This window comes from Acinonyx jubatus, chromosome C2, assembly GCF_027475565.1.
Source record: "Acinonyx jubatus isolate Ajub_Pintada_27869175 chromosome C2, VMU_Ajub_asm_v1.0, whole genome shotgun sequence".
Lineage (NCBI taxonomy): Eukaryota > Metazoa > Chordata > Mammalia > Carnivora > Felidae > Acinonyx > Acinonyx jubatus.
Window position 1 is genome coordinate 68538797 of NC_069384.1, and position 20010 is coordinate 68558806.

Here is a 20010-nt window from a genome sequence, read left to right on the forward strand (position 1 = left end):
AATGGAACCATTCACTCAGACAACATGTAAGGAACATCTGCTAAACACCAGTGTGGATGTGAGGGCATTCCAAACCAGTGCTTTTTCATCCTAGCCACACATTGGAATTACCTATAGAATCTGAAAAATGGTGATGCTCAGGTTTCACCCCAGAAAAATTACATAAAAAAACATTTCTGGGTCTGGGAGGCAGGCCTGGGTATTTAAGTTCCCAGGTGATTCCACTGTGTATCCAGGATAGAAAGTCACTGGACTAAATGAGCCCGAGGCTCCTTCCTGTAACACTGCCACTCATTGCTCTTTTCTGGTCATGGCTACCCTTGCCTTCTGAGTGACGTGACTGAAAATATGACCTGCGGTCACTGAGATACAGCCAGCACTCTATGGCCAGTTTACACGAATGCTTATTGAGCAGCTATCACGTGCCTGGCATTAGAGAGACACAGAGGTGAGGTTAACAGTATCCCCTGGAAGTAAATTAGTATAAGCACTGCATTTCCTTGAATGTTTATTTGGTGAGCCAGAGCCAGATTTTCTGATGAATGGGATTTTATGTGATTTATCCTGTCTTGTCCCTCGGTGGAAGAGAAACAGTGACTATATCTGGTGCATTTCAGTTAAATGGAGTTAAAGCAGGTGGTGAAAATGACATAAACAGAAATAGATGGAAGGCAGGCAAATAGGGAAGGATGGTAAAGGCACAAAATGTGTTCATTAGGCAAGTTTTCACAAATGTGCAATCAGGTTGTCTAAATCATGAAAAAGTAAAAGTAACTAATATGCCTGTTTAATATTTGGATTATCAGCAAGGATTTGAGCCCCTGTGAACTACCTGTCCTACCCTTGGCATAGTGGACACGACCCAGAGAGCATGCAATATAGCTTGGGAATCTAAATTGATATAAAAACTAGAGATTTTAAAGTACTCACTTGTGACTAAAGCCATTAAGGAGCTTGGAGAAAGGAGGTGCCAGACAGGTGCTACCTGAGGTGCAGTCCATGGCCCAGCTCTGTCAACTGTTTGTTATACAGTCAGTAATGAGAAGTAAAGAAATTGAAAGGAAGCATTTATAAACTTTTATAGCAATTTCCCAGAGTAATTTTGTCTGAATCTAAAACATTTTTAAAGGGACTTATATTTTGTTTTTAAAATTACAATGGAACATTACTCAGCAACATAAAGGAATTAATGATACATATCGGAATGATAAATCTAAAAATATAGTATGTGAGGGGCACCTGGGTGGCTTGGTCAGTAAAGCATCCAGCTCTCCATTTGAGCTCAGGTTATGATCTCACAGTTTTGTGAGTTCAAACCCCACATCGGGCTCTACACTGACAGCACAGAGCATGCTTGGGATTCTCTCCCTCCCTCTCTCTCTGCCCTTTCTCCATTCACACTGTGTCTGTCTCTTTCAAAATAAATAAATAAATTTTAAAAATAAAAAATAATAAAATAAAATTATGTTTCTCTAGTAATTCATTTTTATTGTATCTTATGAAAGTACCAGTCTCTGACAGATTGGAATAAGAAATGAAAGAAAAAACAAAAACCAAACTAGTTCTTTACTGAAGAAGATTTAAAAAGCCCTGGTTGGGGTAGCTGGACATCTGAGATGTCATGGCAAACTAGAGAAGTACCAGCAAGTGGGAGAAGGGTAGAAGTTCTATCTGATGTTACAAAGGGAGTAAGAGTGTGTCCTGAAAACTAGACCTTACTCATGCAGAAGACTCTCAGACCATGAATGTTTTAAGTTATTGGTAGCTGCTGGAGCTTTATATGTGCTTTGTATGAATTATTTTATTGCCTCCTCTCATAATCCTATGTGATAATAGTGCTCTTCTCTGTCTCTGTTTTGTGGAGGGCTGAAGAAGGAAAATAATATGCTCAGGCCACCGCTGCTGGTGAGTGATAGGACTGCATTTTAAAGAAAGGTGTGTTGGACTCTGGAGCCTGATGATTCATGACTCCCCACCCCCACTCCACATAGCCCCTCCACATGCCAAGGAGCATGGATCACAGACTCTGCCCATCCAGATGTCCCAAGAATAGGAATGAGAAGGCCCTGCAGATTCCAATCTCAGAGGTCAGGGTTGTCCTTCCAGAAGGATGCCCTACCTCCTAGGGAGGGCAAGGTGTGGACCTTTATCTGACAGTCTTCTCTCTTCTCCTTGGTGCTCATTTCCAGAGGTATTTCAGTAGATGGATCCACCCTGGTTTGGGCCTTTTATTAGTCTTTGAACTGTCCCATTAGCAGCTTTTGCCAGTGGGAGCTCATCCATCCACTTATTTCTAAACTTTTAATTTTGAAATAGAGATTCATAGGAGAGTGCAAAGAAACATACAGGGAACTCCTGTGCACCCTTTGCCCAGCATCTCCCACTATTAGTACAGTATCAAACCCAGGAAATTGACGTTGGTGTAATCTACAGACTCACTCATCCACTTTTTTCTATTAATTTCTTTAAAAGACTTTTTTTTAGAGCAGTTTTAGATTGACTAAAAAATGGAGAGAAGGATACAGAGATTTCCCTTTTATACCCAGCCCCGCTCCCCCATATACAATACACAGCCTCCCCCGTTGTCAGCATCCCCGACCAGAGTGGTAGATTTGTGATAATTGATGAACCTGCATTGACGTGTCATAATCACCCAAAGTCCATAGTTTACATTAGGGTTCACTGTTGTATATTCCATGGGTTGGACAAAGGTATGATATGTATCCATCATTATGGTATTATACACAGTAGTTTCACTGCCCTAAAAATCCCCTGTGTTCTGCCTTTTTATCCCTCCCTCCTGCTAACACCTGGTAACTAGTGATCTTTTTATTGTCTCCATGGTTTAACCTTTTCCAGAATGTCACATAGTTGGAATCATACAGTATGTAGTCTTTTCAGGTTGACTTCTTTCACTTAGCAATACGCTTTTAGGATTCCTCCATATATTTTCATGGCTTAACAGCTCATTTCTTTTTAGCACTGAATAATATTCCATTGTCTGGATAAATTTGTTTATCTGCTCACCAACTAAAAGATTGGTTGCTTACAAGTTTTGGCAATTTTGAATAAAGCTATAAACATTCATGTGCAAGTTTTTGGGGAGACATAGGTTTTAGCTCCTTTGGGTAAACACCAAGGAGCACAATGCTCCCATCTATATTTTCTCCCACATTCTGGGTACCAAGCTTGAAGAGAGGCATCAACAAGCCATAGTGTATCTGGAGGAGCGAGAGGGTGAGTAGTCTGGAAGCCAGGTCACATCCAGAGTTCTTAGGGACAAGTGTGACCATCTTGTATGAAGATGCCATATGTTATTTAGTTCTCCTGTCTTAGCACCTAAACTATGTGAGGCACATAGTTGACCTTCAACAGATGTTTTTTGAATTGACTGTTGATTTAGAGCAGAAAATGTGCATATAAACATAATAGCTGTCTTCCATATTGCTGGGCCTCCAATGTGGAAGAAAAGCAAGATTGATCTATGTCCCATTGCTATTTGCATTGCTCTTGAGGACAGAACTAGAATTAGTGGATGGGATGAAGACATAAGGGGAAACATCCCAGCTGGATTTATGGAAGAACTTGACCGAGAATGGGAATAATGCAGCAGGGAAGTAGTCAGCTCCTCTATACTAGAAGACCATCATGATGCAGTAGAAATGATTCATATGTGTGTGTGTGTGTGTGTGTGTGTGTGTGTGTGTGTGTGTGTGTGTGTATTTGACATTGGGAATAATGGCTTTAATGGAAGTCCTTCCAGTTTCTTGATTCTGAAAACATGCAGGCATGGATAGAAATAGGACAGTTGGGTGGGAAGATCAGTTTATGGGTAGGGGGTATTCATAGAGTTCGAAGTCACAGCAAAAGATTTTTGTGGAAGAACACCTGCAGATTTTGAAAAGATTGTTTTTGCTTTTTAAGAGGAAAGTCGTAGGTAGTCAGATGTAAGACTCTCTCAGCTTCTCTGTGTAACCTGTGGAATTTGTCCAGAGCAACATCTGGACTTAACCTGGCAATCAGACACTCATCTTTTCTTCCGGGCAGAATTTGGCAACATCAGTCCTAGAGAAAATCATGGGACTGGATTCTGACTACAGCTGACATGTTTTTGTCATGTTAATCACTTAGATTGGAATTAAGGAGAAGATTATTGCAATTTCTATTCCAGGAAATGAAGCAGGAATGAAGCAGGCACTGAGTTAATCAGATAGCTTCCAGGTGAAAAAGAAAAAAAAAAAAAATAGGTCAAGGTTCTTAAATTGGGCCATCTTAGGTTATTATCTGTTCATATATGATTATCCTGTAAGGTATGAATTTAGATGATTTATGTTTTTATTTTATTCTAGCTGCCAAGGAAGATGCAAACTGTTTGTAGCATATATTTTAAAAAACAAAAAGAAAACTTATTTTTTTTAATGTATGGAGTAGGGAAAGGAAGTAATATTTATTGCTCACTACATACAGGAACTTTACATATATTATTTCATTAATTTTCACAATGATTCTGATGCACAGGTATTATCATTGCTATTTTATGGTCAAGGAAACTGAAGCTCATCAGAGCAGAGTAACTTGTTCTGGGATGCATACCAAATGAAAAAGAGAGATGGAATTCAAAGCCAAATCTACTGGACTCTAAAGTTACTGCTCTTTATGCTGTTTGGTACTCACAATATACCATCTCTAGCAGAACCGAAACCTATCATATTCATGGATAGATTTCAGAACTATATCTTGTATGTTTCAAACCCACAGGTGTCAGTTCTCCATCTGCAGAAAAGCCCGCCCAGATGACACGTTTCTACCATTGCTGATGACTTTTCTATAATAGAGTCAGACTGAGGCATTCTGACCATTGGCACATTCAGTAGCTAATTGTCCCTGGTCCTGGCTCCTACCCATGCCTGCTTTCTTCTCTCAGTGCCTCTGAATGTATGGTCCTGAAGGTGTGAACACTATCCATGGGCTGGGGTACAGTTTCCAGCTTGCCTGCAGCCCAGTGTCTAATAATCCTAGACTAACTTTTTTTTAGGCCTTAGGATTGTGTTCTCATTGTCATAAGCAGGCTTAGAGGGGAGCCAGGAGACCTCATGGTACAGGTGTCAGAGCACGGTGCCTGAATGTGCTTTGTTCTTGCTGTGGACTTACCATTGCTGGGGCTGTAAGGAATCCCTCAGCTGTCTGAGTCTCAGTTCTTTCACAAGCAAAAAGGGGATTGTAATAACTCCTCTCTCTTTAGGATGAGCGAGAGACTCATATTTGTATCTAGGAAACTTTGTAAACCATAGGCATTGTACAAATATAAGTTCAGTGAGTGAAAGAGAACGACCCCATCTCCTGGAAAAGCTTTCCTCCATAAGGGGTGGAAGCCAGTGCACACATCTAGGTAGGAAACCACGAGCTCCTTCTGGCTGGCCAGGCTCTGTTTCACTGGAGCAGGTTTGGTCTCTGTGCACAATGCCACCCCCCCCCCCCCGCCACCCCCCCGTTTCTCCTGAATAGCATGGCTGTGTTTCTTGGCCTGGATTACTGAGATAATTGCTCACAATCTTCCCTTTCCAGTGAGCACGAGCCTGTTAGACCCGAACGATAGCCACTGGCTGAAGCCTTCCGAAGACTGATTGGATAGACTGTGTTTGGCTCAGTTGAGTTTGCTTGCTGGCTATGTAAATATTAGGGTTGTTAATCTTTATTAGAGGGTGTTAGCCAAGAAAAATTGCATTTTTAAAAACCCATATATTAACATGGGAAAAAGTAAAAGTAAACCAAGCAAAATTGAACAATTTTGATGTCCTAGAAGCTTCCAGTGAAGGCTAAAAGGCCTTTAGTGTGTATTTATTCAGTAAATAAGGCTGTGGCTTCCAATTCTTTTTGAGAGTGGGGCATAGATGTTAAATTAAAAAGCAAATTTTCATTTTAGAACAGAAAAATCTGAACAATTAGAAAGTCTTAATCTTGCTGTCATTTAATAGGTTTGGATTTGCAAGTCAGTTTTCATGGATTTTTTCCCCCACAAAGACTTTCTGTCTTAAATCTAATTTGCATTTATATTTTCATATTGTAAACTTTTTACTGAAGTATAACATACATACAGAAAAGTACATAAATCCTAAGCTCAGTGAGTTTTTACCTAGTGAACACACTTGAATAAGTAGTGTACAGATCAAGAAATAGAACATGATTCCAGAACACTGGCCCCCCAGTGTCCCCTTCCATTTACCAGGCCCTCCCATCAAGGGCAATCTCTAGGGTGACTTCCAGCATCTTAAGATTAGTTTGCCTGTTTTGAAACTTTATAGAAATGGAATCTTCATGTATGTATTATTTTGTCAAGTATATACTGTCTTCTTTTTTCCAACATTACCTGTGTGAGATTAATCCATGTTGACTGTAACAAATATATGTCACTTTCATTGCTATGTAATAGTGTACTGATTTTATGCTGCTATTTATTTATTCATTCATTTTACTGTATAAGGTATTTGAGTGTTTGAGTTGTTTCCAGTTTGGGGCTATTATGAATAAAGCTGCTCTGTGTAGATCTGTTGATGACTACTTGCATCCAGTATTGTAGAGTATATATCTAAGAGGGTAATTAGCAAACACTAGGGTAAGAGTATGTTTAGCTTTCATTAAATACTGCCAAATAGTTTTCCAAAGTAGTTGTAACAATTTATATCTCCACTAGCAAGGAGGATACTTCCAGTTGCTCCACATTTTTGCTAATAGTTGGTATTATTTGTCTTTTCCATTTCAGCTCTTCTGGTAGGTATGTGGTGATGCCACTTTATGGGTGGGTTTTGTTTTGTATTTGTATTTCTTGGATGGTGAATGAAGTCAAGAACATTTTCATATGTTTATTGACCATTTGGATGTCTGTCCTTTTGTAAAGTGAACCTTTAGTTGTTCTGCCTTATCTTTGCTATTAAATTATCTGCATTTTTCTTATTAACTTGTAGGAGTTCTTTATATATTCTGGATATGAATCCTTTGAATATGTATATTGTTAATATCTCCTTCCAGTCTATGGCTTGCCTCTTCATGCTCTTCATGGTGTATTTTGTTGTGTATTAATGGTATATTAATACTTTTAATGTATTCCAGTCTATAAAATATTTTCTTTTATGTAAACTTAGTGCTTTATTTTGGTGACCTGTTTAAGAAATCTTTGTCTACTCTAAATTTTGTACTGAAAAAACTTTGCTGTTTTACTTTTCACATTTAGATTGATAATCCATTTGAAAGTGCTTTTCCTGTACGGTGAGGGAAAGACCCTTTTCTTTTTCCTTCCTGTTTTGCCATCTAGTTGGCTTAGAGTCATTTGTTTAAAAGACCATCCTACCCCCACAGCACTGTAGTGTCACCCTGTCATAAACCAAGTGACCATATATGTGTGAGTGTATTTTCAAGCATTAAAATTTGGAGGTTCTGCCAAGAAATTGGTACTACCTTGAGTTTGATTGCATTAAGTAGCTAGCTCAACCCTTGACACAGGCCTGGATGACTAAGAGAGGCCAGGGCAGATCAGGGCTCCAGAAATTTTCCAGATATAAAACCCACTGACTCAGACTGTATTTAGATATGCTGCTCCAAATAAAATAACTCTAACAGAATACTGTCCTCTCTATTGGACAGTATTAGAAGATGGATATGCCATAAGAAATGGAGTTTAAAGGAATGTAATACCTACTTTCAAATTATGTATAAATTCTCACAAGATTGAACTGAAAACAATCATTATTTTATCTAATGCTAGTTCTCATAATAAGGGAATGCTTTCTTTGAAAACAGGCTTAGCTGGTGGCTATTCTTGGGGTTCATCACATCTGCCTGGTCTTAGTGTTCAGGAATTAGACCCCCAGACCCTTTAATTGCTTACTTAATTTAATGACTCTGTGGAGGGCCTTTGGTTTGTGTCTGACTACTTCCAGCAACCTGAAATCTTTTAGGTTTTCTAAGATGTTAAGGCAGCTGGGTAAGGGGTATTTCTTCAGATAGATGAGTACCCCTTTTCCAACTTAGACTGTGGAAGACATTGGCTCTGTGATAGATCCCCAGCCCACAGCTCCTTTCCATCAGTGGTACCCAGGGTGGTTGATGAAGTTCATTTCTCCTTCCAGGGGACATGAACCTAGTCCAGGCACCTTTAAGCTTAGATAGCTACCCCTCATTCATTCCCATTTCCCTCTCCTTCAGCTTACCTGGCAGTCTGAGCTGCCATGAATGGGAAATATTGTTCAGTGAACAATGAAGCAGTAGCTTCTTTTGTAAGTTTCCATTTGGTCAACATGTACAGTTGAGCATCTTCTGTATACTAGCACTGAAGATCTTTTCCCAGCCCTTGAGGACTTAGTTTATTTCCCACTGTGTTAAGTGACAGTCTCTGTTAAATTTGGGGCCTGACAAAACCTTTCTGATGCTTGATTGCTTAACCTCACCTCTCATCCATCTCTCCCTGCCATGGCCAGATTTAGCTGAGTATATGGATGAATCTCATCTGTCTGTCCCTATATTGTACACCCCTCTTTATCTCCATTGTTACTTGAACTAATCTAGGGCCTGTTAACTAGGATGACTTCAACCTGGAGAGCAGTTTTTGCATAGTAACATCCAAACTGGCCACCTGCTGAAGCCCTGGTTGCCTCACCCAAGTTCTTAAGTATCTTGAGATGCTGTTCTGATGCTCCAGGGTCTGCCACTTAGCTGTGCCTTTGTCAAGAGACAATGGATCTTTTTTCACATAATGCCATCCATATGTTGGGATCTTGGCTTCCTTCTGTGCCTAATGGCAAAAGGTCTAGCAGTGACATGGAGTTAGGACTGTTGTATAATGTCCCGTAATTGTCATGTCTTGTTTCAATCAGCAGACAACCCAGTTACCAGTAGTCTTTGCCACTCCAGATGTTGTATAGCTTTGATGTCATCCACCCACTTTCTCTGTGTGTGAACACAGAATGGCTGGAGATTTTATTTTAGGCTCTTTAACTCTGTCCTTTAAACTGGGCATTAAAAAAGGAGTCTTCTGTTTGTTTAAATAAATTTTTTTTTTACTAATCTTTACACATTAAAAAACCATTGTATATAATAGAATAACAGACTTTTAGAACCCAGAGATATTAGATATCATTAGTTCAATCTTCTCACGACTAAATAATATTGTAAGATTTCTTTCCCTGGAGATATTTTTAAATGTCTTTTACAATCACAGGAAGTCAGAGCTGGAAGAGAACTGAGAACTGTGTGAGGCCAGCAAGCTCATTCTATGGATGAGGAGCCTGAGACTCTGAGGACACAAGTGACTGGATCACAGTGCTATGATAATATCCCGGGTCTCCAGACTCCGCAATCTAGGCGTCCTTGCTTGTGTAGACAAAGCTGTTTCTTACTTTCATTTTTGCTTCATTATTGTTACCTAGGGACAGCCAGGAATTTCTCATAGAATATGTGGATGTGCTTGTCATGAGACATTAATCTGTGCCAGAATTTAAGGTAACATAGAAATAGCCAAAATGTACTTTGGGCAAGAGCCACGAATCCCAATGGGAGTGGGCTGGGATAAGTAGTTATGTTAATAAAACCTTTCCACATCAAAAGTATGAGTCAGATTCAATATATGAATATCATCAAGAAGTTACACATAGAGGGAGTTAATTTTAGTACAAATAGATCACCTGTTTGCATCTCTCTTCAGAAATAAAGGGGGTGGAAGTTGTTATGTCTTTCAAATTAGATTGATTGCTAAAAAAGGGAAAACAATCTGGAGGATGGTTATTTTCCTTTGGACTCCTGTCCTGTGTACCATCTATTTCTAGCAAAGCTCGAATTTCCAGTTTAATAGCAGGTGGAAGTGGAGAGTGTGCCTTTTCTCCCCTAGTGCCTTAGCTGCATTCAGGAAATTCCCATGCCTGCCCCTTTCCCCTGCAACCACCCTCCACAGCTCTTTCCTGACGCCTGTTGCTCTGGGCTAGTCTACAGCCTGCAAGGATGGCGGTGGTATGGGGCCAGTGGAAGCTTCCCGTGATGGTATACAAAGCTTTTCTTAAGGAGAAGGGAAGCCAAAGGAGTCAACCATCCTCCTGATCCTTGGATCTCCCTTCTTCTGCTTGTATTTCTCCAGGAAGGCCTAAGGCAGATGGATCAGAGATGTACCTTGTGGACCTAAGAAATTATTCTGCCCACCATATTCTGGTTTGCTCGTGCCCCCTCCATGTCACCTCCACTTCTCCCTCTGCTCCTTAAGGTGTTAAGCAGGGGAGTTTGTGGGTGAATGAGGAGGACAGAGAATATGGGGTGTGTTACAGCCTCCCCTAGGCTTTGTTTCTGGTGACAGGAAGGGCCCTGATAGTGGGAGCCTTATGGGGAAGACAGTCCACCTTCTTGGGAAGATCCCAATGTAATCGCAGACAATAATCACCTATATGGTGTCCTCTGCTGCAAAATAGTACCTGAGCTCAGGTCACTTTGTTACCTCATAAATGCTAGCACCAGTCCTAGGGAAGTGCAACAGTGGGAAGAAACAGGATCTGAGCTGAGATGGTGATTCTGTCCTCTCTGGACAGACCATTGTACATAAGAGGTGTTCGTGTGTTGATTTGCAAAGCACTCCTGAGCTTCTCTTCAGGGATTTTGTCTGAAGGGGATCTCCATTCCTGGAATTCACTGAAAGCTCTGCCTGACATGCCCTCTGCAACTCATCATGTTAATGGGAAGGGAGGGCTGGAGGCCAGCCAGGTGCCCTGCCCCCAGCCATGTCAGGATGGCTGTATTGATTGCAGAGTCTGACGGAAGGTTACTGCAATGGATGGGGATTCACTGCTAGTGGAGGAATAAAGCTCTGGCCCTGGAGCCTGTCTTCTTAACTGGGCTCCCAGCCAGGGCTTTCTTGCCAACTTTCTACTCCTCCCAGTCCATCATCCACACCCAGCTAGATCTGGCTTCCCTGAACACCACTTAGTCAAACTTCCCAATTGCTTCGAAACCATTAATGGGTCCTCTTGGCCTGGACTGAAGGCCCTATAGGATCAGGTACATATCCACCCACAGTAATCTTCACAACCGTGTCATTGATCCAGCCTACTCTCTGCAGCAAAGCCCATTGTGTAGTCAGATGTGTTCTGTTCACAGTCCCCAGAAGACTCCAGGGTTATTTGTATCTTCGTGCCTTTCCCCAGGTTGTCCCGTGTCATTTGCTGCTCCATCTGTGTCATCTACTCTATCCTTCAGTATTTTATTCTTTCACTTTCTCGGGTCATCTAGCTATGCAGTAGCTCACTTCTCTTACGTGCACTAAGCCCTTTGAGGGCAGGAACGCCTTAGCCCCCAGCGCAATACTGAATGTGAGGTGAGCACACATTGCTTCTTGGGTGAATGGGGAGAGATGAAATAATGAACCCTCCTGGGCAACTTACTATTATTTCCTTCTTGACCTGGTGTCCAGGCACCCATTTTAAAGTGAGGTCTTTAATGGGGTAGGGGGAATGGAGGCAGATGCCTCAGACTGGTTTTCAATAAAGTGGTCAAGAGTAGGATTTAAATGAAACAGGTACTAAAGGTAAAACCCAAAAAACTCCAAAGAAAACAAGAAATTGGATTTAACACATCTTAAAGATGAAAGATAGGTTAATGGGGGTTGAATAAGTGTCCTCTGAAAGTTCATGTCTATCTGAAACCTCAGAATATGACCTTATTTGGAAATAGAGTCCTTGCAGATGTGGTTAGTTAAGGTAGGGTGGGGTCATACTGGATTAGGGTGGACTCTAAATCCAATGGATGATGTTCTTATAAGAAGAGCAGAGGACACATATAGAAGAGGGTCATGTGAAGGTGGAGACAGAGATGAGTGATGTAGCTTCAAGCCCAGGAATGCCAGGGATTGTCAGGACCTACTAGAGACTAACAGCAGGCAATGAAGGATCTTCCCTAGAGCCTTAGGTGGGAAGGCTGACATTGCACTGCTGACACCTTGATTTTGGACTTCTGGCTTGAACTGTGGGAGAATACATTTCTGTCATTTTAAGCCACCTAGTTTGTGGTAATTTGTTGTGGCAGCCCTAGTAAACCAACACAGTGGGGTCAGGTCATGACCAGTGCCACCCCTATGAGGTGCAGGAAGGAGAGATCACACCAGGTGGAGTCTGTTGGTTGCTTCCATTTTTATGCAGAAGAAACTTGGTTAAAATGATCATCAGGAATAGAGGAGGTGTGTGCTGGAAAGAGGGCTGGAAGAGGGTGTTATTATGGTGATCTTGTAAAAAAAGTGGTTGGGGTGTGGGTTTGCTTTGATGCAAGGGAAGGAGAGGAGAGAAAGTACTAAACTACCCCAATTGGCTTTCGTAATGAATGCTGTGAATGAGAACTCCCCCCCCCCTTTTTTTTCTGGGTCCCCAGACAGCTCTGGCTCTCTGTCCTCAAAGCAGTGAGAACCCATAAAGTAGAGGGTGGGGCAAGACAGAGCTCTGCCCTTGGAGGATCTTGTCAAGCACCACTTAGGCGGGGCCTTCTCTTCTTCCTCCTCAGTGTTAGCGGTGATGAGGTGCAGTGGGATGTGCACTGGAAGCCTAGCTCGTTTCCCATCTATTGTCACTGTTGTGTTTGAGCAAGTCTGTCCCCCTCTCTGAGCCTTGCTCTTCTCCCTTTTGCAGGAGGCATATAAGTCATGTGTGCATTAAAGAAGAATACTTTGTAAATCTTAAAATGCCATATCATGTTGTATCTTAGAATTCTCCCCAGGGCTGAATGTGAAGCACAGGCAGATTCCTTGTGCTTTGGGGTCTGGGGTAGCTCACAGACTGTGTGAAAAATAATACAGTTTTCAGTTTGGGGTGATGAAGAGGTTCTGGACATGGATGGTGGTGATGGTTATACAGCAATGTAAATGTACTTAATGGCACTGAACTGTATGTACACTTAAAAATAATAGTTAAAATGCTAAATTTTATGTTATGTATATTTTACCACACACACAAAAAAACCACAAGCACCTCCCCCACAAGAAATGCAGATGACGTTCAAGCAAATTTGACATTCGGGTGTTAGTACAGGACAATTATTGCACTTTGTGGTGAATGCTCATATTTACGGTCAGTGTGAGGAATTAGCCCTGTTTACCAGGACTCCATTAACACAGTGGATTATTGTTATTACTTTTGGATGGCTTTAGAAATTCCCTTGGGAGTGGATAAATTAGATCACAATAATTGGAATTTAGATGAACTGTAAACTGTACTTAATAACATGTGATCTGAGGTCACCTTTCTGGCTCTGACTCTGCCCCAAGGTTATGTCCAATCCTCAGCACTATTCTTTCCTCTTTCTTCTTTCCTTTGGTACCCTATTTACTTTTCATCCCAAGATGTCAGGGTGCAAATGGATTTACATCTACAGCACAGAAACATGGGAGTCCCATGTGGCTTCAGGCACTTGACCAAAAGTGTCTCATGCTATCACAGACCCCAGTCCTTTGGCCCAGACTTTGCTCCCAGAAGCCAGAGCTATTTGCACACCTCCCAGAGCATTTCATTCTGCAGGCCTATGGGCTTCCACATCAAAGCCTTATAGGATTACCTTCCAATTTTCTCCTCTCCTAGCTCTGAGCTGCTTCTGAAGATCAGAACCACAGGCATAAATATTGTCTGATAGCCTCTCAGTTTCGGAGGAGTCTCCCATAGCCTATGGGAGGCCTAAAGAATAACTCAGAAAGTGGCTGAAAGATGGACATGTTTTGGATTGAGAAGTTGTTTCATTTTAGCACAAAATAAAATGTTTACATTTTCATGTTCAAATATTGAAACCTGTATGGTGCCTCCTCTAAGTCATCTCCGAAAATGACACAACACTGTTTAATGTAGAATGCCCGTGGTGCCAGATGATTTTGAGTCATGCACAGAGCCAGGCACAGCTCTCAGATGCAACAGCTACATGTGCTTCTGCCTTCAAGGCAGGCAGCCACTTTCCTGAGAGGGGGCTGGGGATAGGGAAAATCAGTGCCTTCCTTGTGGGCTTCTTCTTGTTGAATTTTGCTCCACAGGTTGGAGGACAAGTTCCTGTCCTCCTAACTAGGCCTTAAAAGTCTGGGTGGAGTGGACTCTCGCTGGAACCTGTGGAGATTATAAAACAAGAAGCTCACTGCCTTGCGTGGCAGGAGTAAGAGCCAGTGTGAAGTGTAGGAGTTGGAAGGAAGTTGGAAATCAGCCCCTTGTGGCCCTTCACTTTGAGATTCACAAAGAAAAAAGGGATGTCTCCTCTCTGAAAGGTAAGAGTTTAAATTCATCTGAACTCATTATAATCTGTTTTAGCTCTAGTGGAATATTTCCATAATGTATGTAAATTATATTTGAATTCTTGTGAATCCGTGCTCTAAGGCAAAGTCAAACACCCAGTCTTACTCCTGAGGTGGAGCCTTCAGAGGCGGAGCCTTCAGAGGCGGAATACTGCCTAGTGCCCTCTGAAGGGGCGATTATTAGAGTTATATATGATGAAGATTGCCTGGAAACTAGAGAAGCACCAACTACAGTTTTGTCCTTTTTCTCCTTAGCAAAATGGAACTTCCTTCCTGCACCTGAAGACCTTCCTCACTACAGGTTATTCCAAAGGAGAAGAAGCTTGACTTCCAAATACCATCACTGGAAATAAGGGTGTCTGAAGGAGACAGGGATGACTGAGTGTATCTCATGTGTGGGATGAATCTGCTGTATTAAGCAGTTCTTCATGAGTGAGAAGGGGTAACCTCCTTCTAGCACTCCACATCTCTACTTCCTGCTGCTGCTCTGTCCGAAACCATAGTATCCTCACCAGGACCATACAGGGAACAAATGCAAGCCACCCATAGTCCCCTTAGCTCTGTTCAAGACATGGCACAGAAAAAGATGATGTTCAAAGATGAGAGGGACAAAAATAAATAAATAAATATATAAAAATTAAAAAAGAGCTCTGTGTTTTCCTGGCATGTTGGTATGAGTCCCTGAAAATGGATATTGGCCGGAAGGTTACATGTGTACATCAGTTCTGGCTCCAGAAGGCATTCTTGGCAAACCTCTTCAGAGTGAGGACATGAACAGGCAATGGAAGCATCCATGAAGACAAGTGGCTCCTGCAGGACTGCTGATGGGTGGTTGATCACTTACACAGAGGAGAAGAAACCGTGAATTCCATGATAGTGACACTTGAACCATCTTTTGTTTCCAGATGCATTAAAAATAGAAGGGAACCACCATGCATGGAATATATGAAGTCTTGTTGAGAAGAGTGGTAAAGTATTTGTTTTGACAAATCACCTTGCAAGTGATATAAAAGCAGTATAGAGAAAAATGTCCTCATCTGATGCTGCATTAGAGTGTGCATTCTATAGCCTGAATCTGTTCATGACATTAAAATAGATTTCTTTGTTCGTGTTCCTTATAGGTGTTTACAAGCTGAATGCACTCCAGAAAATGGATAGAAAAGAAAAATAGTTTGTAAAACACATAACAGGCTCTAGAATTGGAGCTGCATAAGAAGTAAAAAGAAACAATATAGAAGTAGAATAAATGTATAAATATTGCAACAGGACATGGAACTATTTTAGGATCTTTACTCAGGGTTTAAAAACATTGGATAAGTCTACAAAAGCCTCTGCGAGTCTGTAGAAAAAACTAGATAATGTAGAGTAGTGATGTCCTTCTGGCAGTTTAAAACAAAATACCTAAGTTATTCATGAAAATAAGGATCTTAAAGGACTATAAAGTATGGTTTTAGAGCTCAGAAAGATTACCCAGTTCTGGGAACCCTAACCTCTATTCTAGACAGTGGTAGAGTTCTGAGTATATCCTGAGAAGATGCAGAGACAATTTCAGAGGATTTCTGGCTGAAGAAAGCATACTGATGACTGTCCTGAAGTCAGAAGTGACCACTCGGGCTGGGAAGCCCTTTACCGAGGACTTCACATATTTCACCTCTAGGATTGCTCTGAGCTAACCTTCAAGCTCTGTGCTCCTCCTTCTGAGTTTATCCCTATGTAGTCTTGCTCTTGGGCTACCTGACTGATTTTTAATGCCTGCAGATTTGCTTCCATCTTTGCATGACCAAGCCTTGGCCAAGCCACTGTTTCTGTTGACACAGTAGCATTATCTACCTCTGCTGGGGATGGTCATAGCTTTCAGAGCTGACACACAGTCTAGCTTGAACCCAGTCTCTTCTTTGGTCATTGTGGTAGCAAAAAGCACCATCTCTTGGATTCACTGCAGAACTCACACACTTAAATGTACAAAGTCAGTTTCTATGGATGGGTATTGCTGCATCCAGATTGGACAGCGACCTTGGCTGAGACATCCTTTACCTCTGTTTTCAGATAAACTCAGCTGGCATTTAAAATCTCAGTGCACTTCCTCCACCTTGTCCAGAGGAAAGTAAAATGAACGACTTTATCAAGAAATGGAGAAGAACTACATGGTTGGTCATTGCTGCTCTGCGAATATTGGATCTGGAACTCAAAGGTGGCAGTCAGTATAAATGCAGATGGCACTGCTGCTCCGTTTGCCTGACATACATTTAAAATGTACAGCATATTTCGGCTTTCAATGCTGGGATGGTATTTCAACTATAGATTCAAAACATGTTCAGGTGTTTGATTCTAACATAGAGCCAGGGATTCTGTTATGAAATGCATCCTGCTGCGTGGGGAAAGGACCCAGTCTTCTATGTCTCTTGCTTCAAATACTTCTATCTTCCAGAGGCTGGAGAAAGATGTGGGTCTGCATCTTGAAATATGTGCCTTGAACAAGAATTGATAACCTGTAGAAAACTTGTATTACTTTGAATAAATTCTCAGTTTGCAGAAGCCTATGGAAATAGCAGAAGAAAGCATGAGAAGAAGCAGTAACTTTAGCAGTCATAAACTAAGGGGATAACCTGAAAAATAAAGTTGTATGTGCACCAAACTGTATTTAGTTTGGTTTTCCCCCCCCATCCTTTTCCTCTTTTATATTTCTCTTCTACAATTAAGTGCTCTTTCGTGATCTACTTAATATTGTGAAAGATGCCAAGTCCAGAAATTAGGATGGCTTTTCTTGAGTAATAAACATGCAGCATGGTGTGGTAGAAAAAGCTTGGTCTCCACTTCTGTCCTTGCTGCTAACCCTGGGTAACCTTGGCCTTGTCATGATACCTCTCTGAGCCTGCCTCTCTCTCTCTCTCTCTCTCTCAAAATATTTCCAAGGGTGTTTTTATTTTTATTTACTTTTATTTTTTTATATAACTTATTATCAAATTGGTTTCCATACAACATCCAGTGCTCATCCCAACAGGAGCCCTCCTCAATGCCCATCACCCACTTTCCCCCTTCCCCCACCCCTCATCAACCCTCAGTTTGTTTTCAGTATTTAAGAATCTCTAATGGTTTGCCTCCTTCCCTCTCGGTAACTTTTTGTTCCCCCTTCCCCTCCCCCATGGTCTTCTGTTAAGTTTCTCAGGATCCACATATGAGTGAAAACATATGGCTTCTGTCTTTCTCTGCCTGACTTATTTCACTTAACATAATACTCTCCAGTTCCATCCACGCTGCTACAAATGGCCAGATTTCATTCTTTCTCATTGCCAAGTAGTATTCCATTGTATATATAAACCACATCTTCTTTATCCATTTGTCGGTTGATGGACATTTAGTGAGCCTCTCTTTTTATATCTATAAAATAAAGGAGCTCTCTGGAGTACTATTCTGGTTCTAAAATCTACCAGTTCTGTACTGTTGATGGTTTCTTCTGTTTAAAAGTTTCTGGGTTTCTCATAAACTGTCATAAGGGCCAGAGTTCAGGAGGAATGGAAACTTGTGACTCCATTTGTGACAATGTTCAGCACTTTTAGATGTAAATGTAGTGTAATTAATTTGTCATCATCACTTGAATATATTATACTTTAAAAATACTGTATTCTAAAATATAATGTTTGGAAAAACAAATCTGTAGTGGAAAATAAATAATTGTTACTGCTTGTCTCAAACCATGTAGGGCCCCTTAATCATCACCTACTGTGGTTCTCAGCCCTGACTGTACATTAGCATCACCCAGAGAACTTTTAAATATAATGGTGCCTGCCCTCCCATCTCAGAAGTTCTGATCTAATTGGTCTTGAGTAGGGCTTTATACCAGTATTTTAAGGTCAAGTTAAGAATCAGTGGCCTGCAAAATAACTGCAATTTCTGAGGTCTAAGGTCTCCCAGGCATGGCTCATACCTACTTGGGCTCCATGCTGACTGACCACCTGTGGTCCTCTCCAGTGTGCCATCATGTTCACAGTGTTGTTTCACATATACACAAGTTTGCACCTGCTGTTATAGCCTGGAATGCTATCACACCATGAGTGATGCAGGTTTCCTTATTAACATAGTTCCTGTAATACTTTGTAATGGCCTGCTTTGTAGTCATTTTCCTATTATAAATATTTTATCCATAATTGTGTGTATTTGTGTTATAGATCTGATCATCTCTGTCTCTCACGTTTAAAACTCCCTAGTGCCTTCCCATTGTCTAGAAATAGCATCCACACCTTTTACTTGCCTATAATGCCCTATGTAATCTGCACCTACCTCGTCCTCAGACCTCTTTTCTGAACCACTACCCACTTGTTCACTTCACTCTGGCCTTACCAATCTTGTTCTCATCTCAGGGCCTTTATACCTAGTGTTCCTTCTACCTGGGGCATTTTCTCTCATCCTCTCATTTGCCTCCTTCCCAACATTCAGACTTTAGCTCAAATGTCACTTTCTTAAAGTGGCCTTTCCTGACCACCGTAGCAAAAGTAGCACATCCCCCACCCCACCCATCATGCTCTATCCTACTGTTTTTATTTTCTTTTAGGACTTATGCTATCTGAAATAATAGTTTTATTTTGTACACATGATTATTGAAAGCCTCCCATTACTGGAATATAAGTTCTATGAAGATAGGAACTTTGTCTAGTAGGGGCTCAATAAATACTGAATGGATGAATGTTACTTGTCTCTTCTATAAGATATAAGATGCTCTATGCCTAGTATAGTGACTCTAAAGAAGGTATTCAATAAGTTTTTGATGAATAATGTTTTTATGTCATAGTCATTTCTCCTTAACAGTATGACCAAAGATCTCTAAATAACACTAATAAAAATTGGCCTATATGCATCTGTGTTCTTCTGAATTTCCAATTTAAAAAAATCAGAGAAAAAGATATTTTCTTTTTATAAGAAAATTAGATTTTTTTTCCCTCTCCATAACTTTAAAATCTTCATTTCTAGGACCCACACCAATGGGGGCCCCTTTCTTCAGGGACCCATTCAGCAAATAACAAAGGGAAAGAAATTGCTCTGGGAGCCAGTTTTGCCTAGAAGCCTTCAGTTTAAACTGAGACCACTGCTCTGAGCTCATATGAAAGGAAAACAGATTTTTTTCTGAATATCAAATCAGGGGCTTTCCAAATAGGTGACTGGACAAGTGAAGATGGACAGTGGGCAGGAACCAGAGAGGAACTGCTGGGCTCTGCATCAGGAGTCTGGCCCCAGCAACCCCCCTCTCCATCCCCCCACCCTTACCCTACTCTCCACGCTGGCTTAGCTCTTTGCCTGCAGTTTACAAGGGTCTGACCTCTGGGCCCTATAAATCATTGAGGAGGAGATCCTGGTTGCTGATGGTGATGGTGGTGATTGTAATCTCCTCCCCAGCTTAGCTCTTACCCTGGTAAACACAGAGAAACAGAGTAACTGGGCAAGTTGTCAGAATCTTTATGAGCAAGTATGGAACCACACAGGAATTCCTAGAACACATGAGGTCTGTCAGGTACAGTCTGAGGAGAAAGATATAGCATGTCTGTTTTCCCGAGTATAAAATGAGGGGGTTGAGCTAGATAGTCTTTAGCATCTCCTCTGTTTCTAACCTTCTCAGTCTGTAAGAATGTAAGCATTTTGTTATTGAAGTGATCAATATCCAAACTGTAGGCAAAGGGTAATCCAGTTAGCCTTTTCATCTTGTGGTTCTTTTAGCACATATGTTAGGTATTCTCTGT

General features: G+C 41.2%; 1 protein-coding gene and 1 long non-coding RNA gene across 23 annotated transcripts in view; both read left to right on the plus strand.

The window, feature by feature from the left end:
• KALRN (kalirin RhoGEF kinase) overlaps nucleotides 1-20010 on the plus strand; it is a 661810-nt gene that overhangs the window by 111585 nt on the left and 530215 nt on the right. The window lies entirely within an intron of this gene.
• On the plus strand, nucleotides 11-18962 carry LOC128315203 (uncharacterized). The gene is made up of 2 exons (XR_008297707.1): nucleotides 11-14254; nucleotides 14537-18962. It is a non-coding gene; the product is annotated as an uncharacterized LOC128315203 (long non-coding RNA).